Genomic DNA, 16,108 nt, shown 5'->3' on the forward strand with positions numbered 1-16,108 from the left:
AAAAATCTAAAATACATTCTTTTTGTTTTTTAGATTAAGGTAAATTTTCATTGTAAATAATTTATAGCATGAGGAGGCTTGTTAGAAAGTAATAGATTTGTCTTGCAATTAGTGAACAAGATTAGTGACTTGTAATTATTAGTATTGTGTAACTCAGTTTTCAGTTACACAGTTTTTTTCATGGAAAGGTTGATACAATGCATTCACTGAATACCCTAAATGAAATTACAAATATGCACATTATTTTGATATTGTATTGTAATAATGTATTACTGGAACTTTGTTTATATATGGATATTTGTAAGTCAGGAAGTACCTGTATTTAGATATTGCTTGAACAGCTTTGTGCAGAGATAATGTGATTATACTAAAAGAAGGATTAAAACACTTCTATCTGTGGCTGAATTAAATATATGTTTATTTAAAATTGGTAATTTTATGGAATTGCAAATTGAACATTTCATGGAACATTCACTTTAATTTTAAATCTTGGTCACTCTTTCCTTTGTAACTTCACTGTTACAAAGGAAAGAATGACCAAAGATTTAACATACTTAATATATATGTTAAAGATCATATATGTTAAATCTTTGGCCATTGTATCCTTTGTAATAGTGAAGTAGCAACAACACAATTTCCAAACGTGGCAGGAATGTACCACAAATATAATTATCAGCTGAAAATAAAGAGATAATAAAAGCACTTTTCCTATGTAAACAGATATTTATATAGGTAGAAGTGCTTTAATACATAGTGCTTGTATTTAATATATTCTTCGTGCGATGTGTACCAAATTTTTTTTATTATTTTATCAAAATAAATTAGTAGTTATTATGCTGCTCTCTTCGTTCAGGCTAACCTGGAGTGTGATGACAAAGGAAGTCAATTAGCTGTTATAGCACTGCTTGAAGAGGACACTTTCCATTCAACATTTTCAAATTGACATTTCCAAATTAACATTTTTGTAGTTTTCTTTTAAGTATGCTGAATAGACTACAGGAATGGATGCATAGTTATCTGAACTACTCCAACATGCCATGCCTGATCTATAATCAGGCATGGCATGGATTAAATATAATCATCTTATAATCTGGGTATGTGTTTCCGGGAGCAACGTCTTCCCTGCGCCCCTGATTGTGATAGATAATTCCTAATTCCTTCAGTTTGTGCCCCTAAAGCTTGCCACCTGAGGGTAACCCCCCCCGCTCCCTCTTGCTATGCCTCTGCAATCTTTATGAATTTATAAAAATTACTATTGCAACGGTCTATGGTTTGCATATATTTATTAATAAAATAATATTAAACAATACAATGAATATAACAAAACAAAAATATCAAAGAAAAAGAAACTTAGAGTTTATAAACATTCATTTATATCTACAGAGAATTTAATTCTATATAAACTACAAAGAAAGTACATATAACTACAAAGAAATTAGAAAACCAGATAGTTTGTTTATATATCTAGTACAAAATAATAGAAACAAAATATTGTGAAATATAGTACTTTTAAAATTATAACATAAACTAAAAATATACAACGAAGGTGTATTATTTTAATTGAATTTTTCTCGCTTTGAAGGACTTTTCACAAGATGCTACTTTTACAGGTAAGTTAAGAAAAATTCATAATGCTATTTCTATATTTAGATAAGATTCTATTAGACAATACTCAGGAACGAATTGGAGAAGTTGCAAAGGGGTTACAGATTTTATATCCTGATTTTTCAAATATCTGTTGAAATATCAACAGATATTTGTAAAAGTTTGTTTGTCCTCCAGTGCTAACCACTGGAGGGCAAACAAAAAGCTCAGAGGTATGGCATCACAAAATGGACCTTACTTTTATAGAAGTTTGTAATTGGATTTCTCTGTTATTTTTGAAATTTGTAAAATACTGTTCCTCCCTGATATATTTCCTGTAAGTAAGTGATTATAAATCCCGAATTATCTATAATTTTTTTTCACTCTCACAAAAATTTCTAGAATCATAAGTATTACATACAAAGATAATGCAGTATTTCTTTTAATAAAAGTTTTGTTTTGAACAAAGAACACAAGTTGACCAGAAGCTATTATCCGTGTCAGAAATATACCTTAATCTTTTGACTGGCTATACAAATCAGTTGACTAGCATGACTTCTCAGTATGTGGGATTGGCGACTGCATACATCTTGCGTTCCACTTACATTGTGGAACGGTAATCCCTTTAACCCTTAATTTACGCTTTCTAATTGTTTAAATTGCCTAAAGGCCAGAGGTGGAAACAAAGCATACAAAGTTAAGTCTCTCGTAATCTGTCGTTATATGGAAATTTTCTTCATTCTGCAGAAACTTTTAAATGTAATTGCCAAAAGGAATTCAAAAAATTTGCTTTAAAGAAGTTCATTAAACACAGGTCTGACTGTAATTAAATCAAAAATGAAGTAATTTTAAAATATATAACTGGTTGGATGCACCCTTAAAATGCTGCACCTGGTCCTGGAACCCCGCTCGCCCCACCCTAGTTCTGGCTCTGCGCTATGGTAAGTAAGTTTGGTGTGACATAAACATGGGGGAAAACAGAAATGAGAGTAGGAGTGTGTTATTGTCCTAATAACTATGATGAGTACAAAGAATAACAATACAGAGAAATAGTGGGCCAGTAATTCAGAATGTCTTATAATGGGGGATTTTAACTTTCCACATATTGATTGGAACTTGTGGGTTGGTTACTCACACACTAGCAAGACTTTTATGGATTTATTGGATGGCTGTTTTATATAGTAGCATGTTAGAGAGGCAAAAGGAAGAAGCAATATTCTTGATCTGATTATCAGCAACAATACTTCTTGCATTAAGAACCTGCAGATAAAAGACCCTCTGGTAGCATTAAGCACAGTATACTGTTGTAGAATTTACTTAAAGATATAATTACTGTCAAGAGTAAAGGGATGGGCTTTTGCTTTTTGAAGGGTAACTACATTGGTCTCACAGAATTCTTAAATTCTATAGAGTGGAACCATCTAATGATATTACCAACAGCAAATTCTAAATGGGAAGCATTCAAGGAAATAATCGTAGAAGCTACTAGGCTTTTAGTAGGAAATAGGAAATACCATTCTGGGTGAAAACCTAAATAGATGTCAAATGAACTCATGAGACTTGTGGCAGAGAAAAAATGCATACAAATTATTAGATGATTAGGAAACTTGTGGTAGATATAATTTGTAATCAAGTTGCTAAGTCAGATTATGAGAAGTCTCTGGGGACAAAGAATGCAAAGAACAAGCAGCAAAGACTTCTTTACTTATATTAACAGTAGAAGGAACCATTTGAGACACATTGGTCCACTTCATGTCTATGGTTTAACTCTTGATGATCCTGCTGAGGTTTCTGACAAAGTGAATAGGTATTTTGCACCTATGTTCACACATGAGTAATTCTTTTAGGGAAGGCAATGGTAGAAGTTCATCAAACTCTAACAGGAAACTAAATGATTTTGTGATAACTGATAGGATAGGGGAAGACAATAGATGTGTGGAAATTTGCCTTTAGCCGGTGGATGGTTGATTGCTGGAATAAACTTCCATCTGTCATTGTGGAATTTGACAGCTTAAATAAATTCAAGGCTGAACTAGACAAACTTTAGGAGTGAATGGATGGGTGAAATGGGAAGAGGTGTTTTTTTTGTCTGATGCTATATAAGTGTGCTTTCTTGCATCATTTGGCTCTGCTAATGCTAAAAGACAAATTGTCGAAGCTGAACATAAAAAAAGGCACCTGGGATGGATGGGATCTATCCAGTTATATTAAGGGAAGCAGAAAAGGAGATAAGCAAACCCTTAGCTATAATTATAGTAGCATCCTTGGATTCAGATGAGGTCTCTATAGACTGCAGATGTACAAATGCATCCTCCCAATCCACAAGGGAATCAAAAGATGACATGAGTAATTCAGACCAATTAGCTCAACGTTTACATCATTAAAGATGTAATGCAGAACAATCTAGACAGAATGCAATTATACTGCATTCACAACAATGATTTGTTAAGTGGTGACCTTCTCTGACTGACCAATCTGATTGGATACTATGATGCAGGAACAAAAACTGGATGCAAAAAATAATTTTGATATCATATACTTGAATTTCAGGGAAGCTTTTGATACTGTTGCATGTAAGACTACTGTACAGATTAGAGCTGTGTGATGTTAAGAGCAAGTTACTTCTCTTGATAAAGAGAATGTTTAGGTGGTAGGAAATAGTGGTTATTACTGGGCACTGCTCTTCATGGACTTATATTAGAGGAGTTCCTTAGGTTCAGTGCAGGTCCCACTCTTTTAGTAGTTATAAATGATATTGATGAAGGTAGATCAGGCTTAATATTTAAGTTTGAAGATGATACAAAGGTTGGCAGGGTGGTTAATGACAGTAATTAGAGTGAGCTAATGAAATAAGATCAAAAAAAATTAGCCAAATGTGCTGAGAAATGGCAGTCGAAATTTATCATTGACAACTGCAAGGTACAGCATATGAATAGTAGGCAGTAATCCCAGATTAACATTGCAACTGAGCATTGTAACAGCTGTGTGGTACTGCACTCAGGGAAAATGAAAAAGATCCGGGGGTAATTGTGCAACCATATATGAGGTTCTCTGAGCAATGCAGACAGGCTGCCAAGATAGCTCATGGGGTTTTGTCAATGATATACAGAAATTTTGCTTGCATGGAAGAGATGATTATCCTCTTGTGCGAGTCAGTGGTTAGGCTGTCTTGAGTATGGCATACAGACCTTGAGGCCTCATTTTTGAAAGGATGTAGAACTGCTGAAACAGGTGTGGAGAAAGGCAATGAGATTGGTGAAGAGAATAAAAGGGTGATCATACCAAGTAAGGCTTTAATTCTGCAAATTGCAGCATCTGGAGACTGGGCATCTGGGAGGTGATCTGATTGAGATGTTTAAGGCTTTGAATGGATTAAGCAAGTTCAGTACTGATGGCATTCTTCCTCTCACTCAGAGTACACACAAGAGGGCATTAATTCAAACTGATGAAGGATGGTTTCCAGACAGATGTGTGGAAGTTTGCCTTCAGCCAGCAAGTGGTTGATTGTTGGAACACACTTTCATTTGTAGTTGTGGAAGTGAGTAGTTTGAATAAATTCAAGGAAGAACTAGGCAGGTTATTGGAAGGCATTGAAAGGTGATGAAGGAAGTAGTAATAATAATTAAACCTAAATTTATATGCAGAGGAGGTAACAGTAGTTTGATTTGATTGATGACCAGTCGACCAAAACAAATTAAACCATTCCCAATTCACTTCTTGATAAACTATCTCACTTGCACAGAAAGCAAGCAAGACATTTTTGTGTTACCTAGTTGTTGGCAGAGTAGTAGACCAATAAATTTAAAATCTGCACATGCTAGTAAAGGAAGCTTGACATTTTCAGAATTTTCTTATAATTTTGCTTAATACACTACAGGAATAGATGCATACAGGATTTCATTATGAAGAAGAACTCCTTTGAGTTTCTCCTTCAAACAAGTTCTCTTTCAATAAATGGAAACTTGGCAATAAATAGCCTCCAATGTGTTGGTTTGTAGAAAATTCCAAAAGAAAAAAAAAATTCATAACTGTAGGAATTTTGTTGCAATACATTATTGAGCCATTTTCTTTAGAAAAATGGGAAACAAGTTCTTTGATGATGTCTGTACCATATTATGTATGCATGGAATGTATAGCTAAAAAAAAAACAGTTCTTACTATTTGTGATAAAGCTGTATGTGTTGTTGGATAAAAATAGTTTTGATTTTTAGAATTAGCACCATAGGTAAACCGAGAAACAACATGAATTTTGAAACATCGAAATCTGTGCGGACAAGTGTAATTTATGTAAATTATTCAGTTAATTTGTCTGTTATTAAAAGATACAGTGAGACAATTTGAAACTTATATGCATCCTTAACATTCAATTTCCACCTTGGTAAACTTTGATCCTTCTGGTGATAGCATCCAAAAGTCAGCCATCAAGATGACATTGTTATCTCCACTTGCCTTATGTTGTTAATATCTTTTAAACAGATAGCATCATCAAAAGGTGGCTCTGCCATTACATAAAAAAAAAAAAAAAAACTGAGGGACAGTTGTCACAGCTTTTTCAAAACTGTGAATAATACATAGCATATCAGCAAGCAACCAATTGAATGAAAATAAAATTTTCATTTAAACACATACCAAAAATTGTGTACCTTTGATTTCAATGAATTTTACTGCTGTACTGAATGAGATGTGCAAATGTATCCTCAATTCACAAAGGGGATCAAGAGTGACATGAGAAATTACAGACCGGTTAGCTTAACTTCTGTTCCAATGAAAATAATGGAGCTGCTAGTTAAAGAAGTAATGCAGGGCAGTCTAGCGAGGAGTACAGTTATATCTCAGTCACAGCATGGGTTTGTCAAGGGACAATCTTGTCTGACCAGTTTGATTGGATACTATGATGCAGTAACAAAGGAAGTGGATGCAAAAAATAATTTTGATACCATATACTTGGATTTCAGCATGGCCGCCAGGTCAGTGGAGTTTACAATAAATCAATCAATACAAATTGTTAATCATATTTAGCAATCACGGGTTTGAACTACGGTCCACTCAGTGAGCATGTGCTACTGCACTCACACTCCTGATCACTTGGCTATGTCAGCTTTTGATACTGTTGCACATAATAGACTGCTGTAGAAATTAGAGCAGTGTGGCATTAAGGGCAAGTTATAACGTAAGATCACTCATCGGTGAAGACAGGATATTAGAGCTGGAAAAGGAATTAGAAAATGTGAATTGGAATATCATTGGTTTGGCTGAAACAAGAAGAAGAAATGAATCACTTATAAGTTTATCAAGTGGAAATCTGCTGTACACCAATGGAAATAGTGAAAGGAGTGAAGGTTGAGTTGGGTTTCTGGTCCATAAAGATTTTAAAAACAACATTTTGGAATTCAAAACTACATCACCAAGGGTGTCAAGACTAATACTCAAGATTTCTAAGAGGTACAAGCTAAAGATTATAATGATTTATGCACCAACATTGAGCCATGATGATGAAGAGGTTAAAGAAATGTACACCGAAATTGAGAGTCTTCTAGATGAGCAGAAAACCCACTACACTATTATTATGGGAGACTTCAATGCTAAGGTTGGAAAAAGACAAAACAGTGCAGAAAGGGGAACTATAGGAAATTTTGGAATTGGTGAAAGAGGTGAAAGACTTGTGGAATTTGCAAAATCTCAAGGACTGTCAGTAATGAACACTTTTTTCAAGAAAAGGGTGAACAGAAAGTGGACATGGAAGAGTCCAAATGGATTAACTACTAATGAAATCAACTTCATCCTCACTAACAGAAGATATATTGTGAATGATGTTACCGTCCTGAATAAGGTAAATGTTGGAAGTGATCACAGAATGGTAAGATGTACACTTGATATAGATGTAGGAAAGGAAAGGAAAAAACTGACTTGAGTAAATAATACAAAGGTCTTTGAGATAACAGAAGAGGAGAAAAAGCAATATGTACTGAAACTTAAGAACAAGTTCGAGCTTCTGCAGACTGCTCAGGACCAAGATATCGACGAGGAATATTACAACTTTTTGAAAGTCATAAAGCCCAAGAAACCTATAGGGAAAAAGAAATCCAAAGAAGAAAAAATTAGTCAAGAAACACTTGTCATGATGAACCGAAGACGACAAATGAAAAGCAAGAAAAACACTGACAGGGAGAAAATTGAGTATACTGATTTATGCAAAGTCATTAGAAAGAGACTCAGAGAGGACATAAGAAGATTTAACACAAGAAAAGTAGAACAAGCATTAAGGGAAAACAAAGGATTTAAATCAGCAGCCATGAGCAGTAATACAGAAAGACAAATGATACTGAAACTGAAGAATAGCAATGGTGTACTTATAAACAGCAGAGAAGGCATAATTCAAATAGCAGAAGACTACTATAGAGAATTATACAAGGAGCAGGGGAATGATGCCAGCAGTGGGGAAGATGGATTGCAAAGTAGCAACACATACGACATACCCGATATTCTTCCTGATGAGGTAGAACATGCATTGAAGAAAATGAAGAATCAGAAAACCCCGGGGGAAGATGAAGTTACTGTAGAGTTGTTAAAATTGAGAGGAAGAGACATAACACAAAAACTGGCAAGGCTCTTCACAAAGTGCATCAGAAAAGGTGTGACGCCTAAGCAGTGGAATAATGCAATCATAGTTCTGCTGAATAAGAAAGGAGATAAATCAGAAATTGGAAATTATAGACCAATTAGCTTGTTATCCCACATCTACAAGTTGTTCACAAGGGTCATTACTAACAGATTAGAAAGAATACTTGATGAGAATCAACCGAAAGAGCAAGCTGGCTTTAGGACAGGATTCTCAACTATGGATCACCTTCACGTAATATCACAGCTAATGGAGAAAGCAAATGAATATAAAACACCATTATGCCTGGCATTTGTGGATTATGAAAAGGCATTTGACTGCATACAGCATAAGGCAATGTTTCAGGCACTGGAAAGACAAGGCATTGATACCCCATATATTATGATTTTGAAGAAAATATATGAGAGTGCTACCTCCTTTATTAGACTAGACAAAGACAGTAGGAAATTTAAAATTGAGAAAGGAGTTCGACAAGGAGACACAATATCTCTGAAGCTGTTTACTGCTGCCCTTGAGGAAGCTCTCAGAAGATTAGACTGGTCGCAGAAAGGAGTCAATGTGAACGGAGAGTACCTAAACCATTTATGATTTGCAGATGGCATTGTGTTCATAAGCCACGATCCCAAAGAATTAGAGGAAAATCTTAATCAGTTATTCACAGCTAGTAAGGATTTTGGACTAAAGATGAATATGACTAAAACAAAAGTAATGATGAATAGGTATGCCACAGAAAGGGAGATAATGATTGAAGGAGCAGTAATTGAAAAGGTGGAGTCATATACTTATCTGGGACAAGTTATTAGCTGTAATAATGATAAATGGCTGGAAGTCAAGAGAAGAATAAATTTTGGATGGATAGCATTCAGGAAATATAGTCACATACTGAAGAGCAATATCCCAGTTTGTCTGAAACGTAAAATAATGAACCAATGTATACTCCCCACCATGACTTATGGAAGTGAAACTTGGGCACTCACCAAAAGAATGGAAGAGAAGCTGAGAACTACACAGCGAAGAATGGAACGAATCATATTGGGAATCAGACTGTTAGAAATGAAGAGAAACACATGGATTAGGCAGCAAACTCAAGTAAAGGACATTCTTATCAAAACTAAAGAACTAAAATGGTCTTGGGCAGGACACATAGCTCAAAGACATGATGACAAATGGACTAAGAAAATAACAGAATGGTATCCAAGAGGAGCTAAAAGAAAACCTGGAAGACAAAGGTGGAGATGGATAGATGAAATTCATGAGTTTGTGGGTAGTAAATGGATGGCCAGTGCTCAAAACAGAAGGAACTGGAAAGTTGCTGGAGAGGCCTTCATCCTGCAGTGGATTGAAAATGGCTGATGATGATGATGATGATGATGACTGCAATGGATAAAGAGAGGGAGAAGACAGTTGTCATTAATGGACACTGCTCATTGTGGAATAATGTTATCAGTGGAGTCCTCATGGTATTCATTGCTAGGCCCATTGTTGTTTTCTATATTTACTGATGATGGTATAAGGCTTAATGTCTAAGTTTGTAGATGATATGAAGTTTGGCAGGATGGTTAATAACAGTAATGACAGTATGCTACTGCAACAAGAGCTAGAAAAATTAGACAGTTGGGCTAAGAAACGGCAATTGAGGTTGGATTTTGAGTGCTTTTGGTGCATGGAGGATTGCTGTGCAAATTGGAGTAATGTGTCATTGGGGGTAGGTTGCTGCTGTGAATGGAGGGATGGTTGGGTGGGAGAGGACAGGGTGTGGTGGTTGGTGGACACTGCTCTTCGTGGACTAGTGTTGTTGGTGAAGTCCCCAGGGGTTCGGTGTTGGGCCCATTGTTTTTTTTTCTGTATTTATTGGTGATATTAATGAGTGTATATTGGGTTTGGTGTCCAAGATTGCAGGCAATATGGAGGTTGGAAGGGTTGTTGATGACACTAATGACAGTGCGCTACTGCAATAGGATCTAGAAAAATTGAGTAGATGGGCTGAGAGATGGCGACTGAAGTTTGACATTGACAAATGTAAAGTAGTGCATATGGGTTGTGGTAATCTCAGAATGGCATATAAACTCTGTGGTGCTGCACTTGGGGTTATGGAGAATGGGGAGGACCTGGGGTTGGCTGTACAGTCGGATGTGGGGTTTTCTGAGCAGTACAGACGGTCTGCAGGAGTGGCTCATGGTGTCTTGTCAATGATGTACAGGAATTTTTCTGGCAGGGATGGGGAGGTGATTGTCCCCTTGTGTGGGGCAGTGGTCAGACTGCACCTTGAGTACTATATGCAGGGCTGGAGGCCTCGTTTTTTTTGGAGGGGGGGGATGTAGGGCTTCTGAAGCAGGTATAGGGAGGGGCAGCAGGGTTAGTGGGTGAAGAACAGAGTTGCTCTTGCAGGGAAGGGCTTAAGTTCTGCAAATTGTAGTTCTGAAGGTGATCTGATTGAGCTGTATAAGGTGTTGAATAGTTTGAGCAAGCTCAATGCTAATAGGAGTTTTCCTCTTGCCCAGATTAACTGCCTGAGGGACATAAATTCAAATTGACTAAAGACAGTTGCAGATCTTGTAGCACATTGCCCTGATTACTGTTTAACCATCTGCAAACTTGTACATTAAGCCTGATATGCCTTCATCAATATCATTAATAAATATAGAAAACAACAAGCCCAGCACTGACCCCTGAGTGACTCTACTAATAACATTAGTCCAAAAAGAGCAGTGCCTGTTGATTAACCACTCTGTCATCTCCTGCTCAACCATCTCTTATTCATAGGCATAACTTGCCCTTAATGCCACATGGCTCCAATTTGTACAGCAGTCTTTTATGTGTAACTGTATCAAAAGTTTTTTTTTTTTTGAAATGTAAGTATATGATGTCAACTTATTTTACATCCAGTCCTTTGTTACTGCATCATAGTATCCAACCAGATTAATCAGACAAGATTGCCCTGTTAACAAATTCATGCCATGATTACAGTATAACTGCATCCTGTCTAGATGGTCTTGTATTGCTTCTTTAACCAGTGACTTTGTTATTTTACCTGGAACATATGTCAAACTAATGAGTCTGCAATTATTCATGTCACCCTTTGGTTTCCCTTTGTGCAGGCATGGCCCTAGGGTTTTTGGCACCCCTAAGCAGAAATGTATTTGATGCCCTTGAGATACTTTTATTAAATATTATTATAATAAAAATTTTGAATTTCGGCATCCCCAGATATTGATGCTCCTATGTCCTGCTTACCATGTTCCGCCAGCCCCGCCTTTGTGAATTTGAACATCTGTACACATTCAGTCCATAGGGACTGGAGAATGTGTGAATTCTCCTCTTCTGAATCCAGAGATGCCTTCATTATTATGGCTAAAAGTTTAAAGTTTTCTTACCTCCCTTAATATAATTGGATAGATCCTATCCATCCCAGGTGCCATTTTTGTGTTTAGTTTATTCAATATACCTTCCTCTCAGTTATCACAAACTCATTTAACTCCCTACTAGAATTTGATAAACTTCTGCTATCCCCATCCCTAAAAAAAAAAAAATTTCTCATGTGTGAATATAGATGCAAAATATCTGTCAGTTTGTGAGTAACCTTTGCAGGACCATTCATATCAGTGGACCAATGTAATTCATCCAGTTCCTTCCAGTGTTCACATAAATAAAGAAATCTTTGCTGCTTTTCTTTTGCATTCTTTGCTAGAGACATGTCATAATCTGCTCTAGCTTACCTGACTTCCTTTATAACTTGATTTCAGACTATATCTACTGTGCACTTTTTTTATCACATGATAATTTACGCATCCCATCCATTTTTCAATTCTGCCACGAGTCTCATCAGTTCATCTGATTTGCATTTAGGTTTGAACAGTGTCTCTTAGTTGGTATGAATAGCCTGGTAACTTCTACAATTACTTCCTTGAAAGCTTCCCATTTAGAATTTACTGTTGGTAATGCCAGCTGGTTCCACTGCTAGAATTTCAAAACTGTCTTAGACCATTGTAGTCACTTTTATGAAAATAAAAGTCCCTCCCAATGCCCTTGCCCTTGACAGTAGTTACATCTTTAGACACGATAGGAGGGAGTATATGATGAGAGCCTTGTCGATCAATTCGGCCCTGGAAAGATTGTGCAAGGCTCAAGGGGTAGAATTTTTTTCAGCCTGGACTGTACTTGTTAACAGGAGAGATTGCTTCTACAGGGATGGGATACACTTAAAATAGAAAGGGTGCAAGAATATTTGCTGATGCTATCGAGGCAGTGTTAGGTGAGTCGGAAAACTGCTAGCTTGGGGGGAGACAAAGACTAATAGATTAACAGTAGCCACTGGCAGAGGTGAAAGAGATTCTTGCACTGCTTCTATTGGAATGAGCAGAAGCCTGAAAAACAAGATGCAGGATATTTCAGAGACTGCTGGAAGTCATTGCGGTACAAGTAAACACATGGGTTGTGTTAGGGTAGCTAAGAATAGAAACAGGTGCATGTATACTTGCGTGTACACCAATGCTAGGAGTTTAGTAAATAAATTTGATGAATTTGAGGTATTGCTCAAAACATCAAAGGCAGATATTGTTGGGATATCAGAGACATGGTGTCACACAGATATAAGGAATGCAGAACTGGAATTTGGGGAGTACAACGTCTACAGAGAGGATAGAAAGGGAGGAGGGGTTAGTTATGCTATTAGTTAAAAAACACATAAAATCCAAGGAAGCGAAGCCAGTCAACATCGATGGACAGGGCAGTGTCGAGTCAGTTTGGTGTGACATAAGCATAGGTAAATCAAAATTGAGAGTAGGAGTGTGCTATAGGCCTAATGACTCTGATGAGCATAATAAGATACTGTACAGGGAAATAGAATGGGCCAGTAAATCAGAGAGTCTTATAATGGGGGATTTTAATTTCCCAGATATTGACTGGAATTTGTGGGTTGGTCACTCACACACTAGAAAGGCTTTTGTGGATTTATTGGATGATTGTTTTCTACACCAGCATGTTTGGGAGGCAACTAGTGGGAGTAATACTCTTGATCTGATTATCAGTAGTGATTCTTTCTGCATTAAGAATCTGCAGATAAAGGAACCACTAGGGGGCAGTGATCACAGTGTGCTGAAGTGGGATTTACTCAAGGAGGTAACTACCATCAGAGGTAAAGGGAAGGGTTTTTGCTTTCATAAAGGCGACTATGATGGTCTGAGACAGTATTTAAATTCTATACAGTGGGACCAACTGATGATGTTACCAACAGTAAATTGAAAATGGGAAGCATTCAAGGAACTAATCTTGGAAGCTACCAGGCTTTACATATCAACCAAGAAATATTGTTCAAGGTTCAGGCCTAAATGGTTGTCAGATGAACTAATGAGATATATGGCAGAGAAGAAAAATGCATGGGATACATACAAATTAATGGGTGACATGGAAGCCTATGATAGATATAAGTTGGTCTGTAACCAAGTCACAAAGGAGATTAGGCAGGCAAAGGCAGATTATGAGAAATCCTTGGCAAAGGATGCAAAGAAAAACAGAAAAGAGTTCTTTACCTATTTAAACTCAAGAAGGAAAGGGATGAATCAGATTGGTCCACTGCATGTTGATGGTTCAACAGTTGAGGATCCTGCTCAGGTGGCTAACAATCTAAACAAGTATTTTGCATCGACATTCACACATGAAGAGTTATTCAGGAAGGGGAATGTCGTAGGTGAAGTAAACATTGGCAGTGAGCTAGATGATTTTCTAATCACTGAGAGGAAAGTGGAGGAGAAATTGTTGAGGATAAACATAAAAAAGGCACCCGGGGGTGGATGGGATCTATCCAGTTATATTAAAGGAGGCAGCAAAGGAAGTAAGCAAACCCCTAAACATAATTATGAGAGCTTCTTTGGACTCAGGGGAGGTACCCATAGACTGGAGATGTGCAAAAAGTAAAAAAAAAAATGTAACCCCAATTCACAAAGGAGGATCAAAGGCTGACACAAGTAATTATAGACCTGTTAGTTTAACTTCGGTTCCAGGAAAATTAATGGAGGCACTGGTTAAAGAAGCACTGCAGGATCATCTGGACAAGAATTCAGTTATAGCTCAGACACAGCATGGTTTTGTTAAGGGCAGGTCTTGTCTGACCAATTTGATTGGATACTATGATGTTGTCACAAAAGAACTGGATGCAGGGAATAACTTTGATATTATATATTTGGATCTTAGAAAGGCTTTTGATACTGTTGCACATGGAAGACTGCTGCACAAATTGGAGCAGTGTGGCATTGGAGGCAAATTGCTGCTATGGATAAAGGGATGGTTGAGTGGCAGAAGACAGAGAGTGGTAATCAATGGACACTGCTCAACGTGGACTAATGTTATTAGTGGAGTTCCTCAGGGTTCAGTGTTGGGTCCATTGTTGTTTTCTGTATTTATAAATGATATTGATGATGGTATATCAAGCTTAATGTCCAAGTTTGCAGACGATACAAAGGTTAGCAGGGTTGTTAAGGACACTACTGATGCTATGCTGCTGCAACAGGATCTGGAAAGGTTGAGCAGATGGGCTGAGAGGTGGCAAATGAAGTTTAACATTGACAAATGTAAAGTACTACATATGGGAAACCGTAACCCCAGATCAACATATCAACTCTGTGGTACTACGCTGACAGTTGTAGAGAATGAAAAGGACCTGGTGGTAATTGTGCAGGCAGATATGAAGTTCTCTGAGCAGTGCAGACGAGCTGCAAGAGTAGCTCATGGTGTCTTGTCAATGATATACAGGAATGTTTCTAGCAGGGATAGGGATGTGATTATTCCCTTGTATAAGGCATTGGTCAGGCCACACCTTGAGTACTGTATACAGGTCTGGAGGCCTCACTTCAAGAAGGACGTAGAGCTGCTGGAACGAGTACAGAGAAGGGCAACAAGATTAGTGAATGGAACAAAGGGTTGCTCTTACGAAGAAAGGCTTAAGTTTTGCAAATTACAGTGTCTGGAGACTAGGCATCAGCGAGGTGATGTGATTGAGATGTATAAGGCTTTGAATGGCTTGAGCATGCTCAATGCCGATGGGATTCTTCCTCTTGCTCAGAATAATCACCTGAGAGGGCATAAATTCAAATTGAGGAAGGACAGATGTCGGATATATGTGCGGAAATTTGCCTTTAGCCAGCGGGCAGTTGGTTTGTGGAATAGACTTCCATCACTTGTTGTTGAATTTGATAGCTTAAACAAATTTAAGGCTCAGCTGGACAGGTATTTCGAACGAACGGAGGGGTGAAATGGGAGTAGTGGTTGTGTGTTTTTTTTTTTTTTTTTTTTTGGCTGATGCTGAATAAGCTTGCTTTCTTGCATCATATGCCTCTACTAATGCTAATGCTTTATCTAAATCCCACATGAGTACACATTGATCACTACCACCTAGTGGGTCTTTGAACTGCAGATTCTTTGTACATGAGGAGTTGCCACTTATAATACTCAGATCAAGAATATTGCTTTGTCTCATTGCCTGTCTAACATGCTGGTGTGAAAAACAGTCATCCAGTAAATTCACAAAAGTTTTGGTTCTGTGTGAGTGACCAACCCACACATTCCAGACAATATCTGGAAGGGTAAAATCCCCCATTATAAGACATTCTAATTGGCTGGCCTGCTCTATATACCTATAACATGCAAATCCTACTTTCACTTCTGCTTTCCCAGTGCTTTTGTCACACTACACTCTCACAACATTGCTCTGGCCTCCAATGTCAACTGGATGCACTGCCTCAAATTTTATGTGCATCTTAACTAACAGTATAACCTCTCCTCAGCCTTCCTCTTCCAGATTGAACTGGCAATATACTGTGTAAACAGCTTTTTGAATCGTCTGGATGATTATTTTTTCCCCTCTGTCAGAGAAATCAAATGTGTTCAATGAAAAAGCATAGTTGAACACAA

At 37.3% G+C, this 16,108-nt stretch overlaps 1 protein-coding gene across 1 annotated transcript in view; it reads left to right on the forward strand.

Moving 5' to 3' along the window:
* The window catches only part of brp (ELKS/RAB6-interacting/CAST family member bruchpilot), a 461,964-nt gene that overhangs the window by 346,566 nt on the left and 99,290 nt on the right, over window positions 1-16,108 (forward strand). The gene's annotated exons all lie outside the window — the stretch shown is intronic.

Source organism: Mastigoproctus giganteus, chromosome 13, assembly GCF_048544385.1.
Source record: "Mastigoproctus giganteus isolate SK-2022 chromosome 13, ASM4854438v1, whole genome shotgun sequence".
Classification (NCBI taxonomy): Eukaryota; Metazoa; Arthropoda; class Arachnida; order Uropygi; family Thelyphonidae; genus Mastigoproctus; species Mastigoproctus giganteus.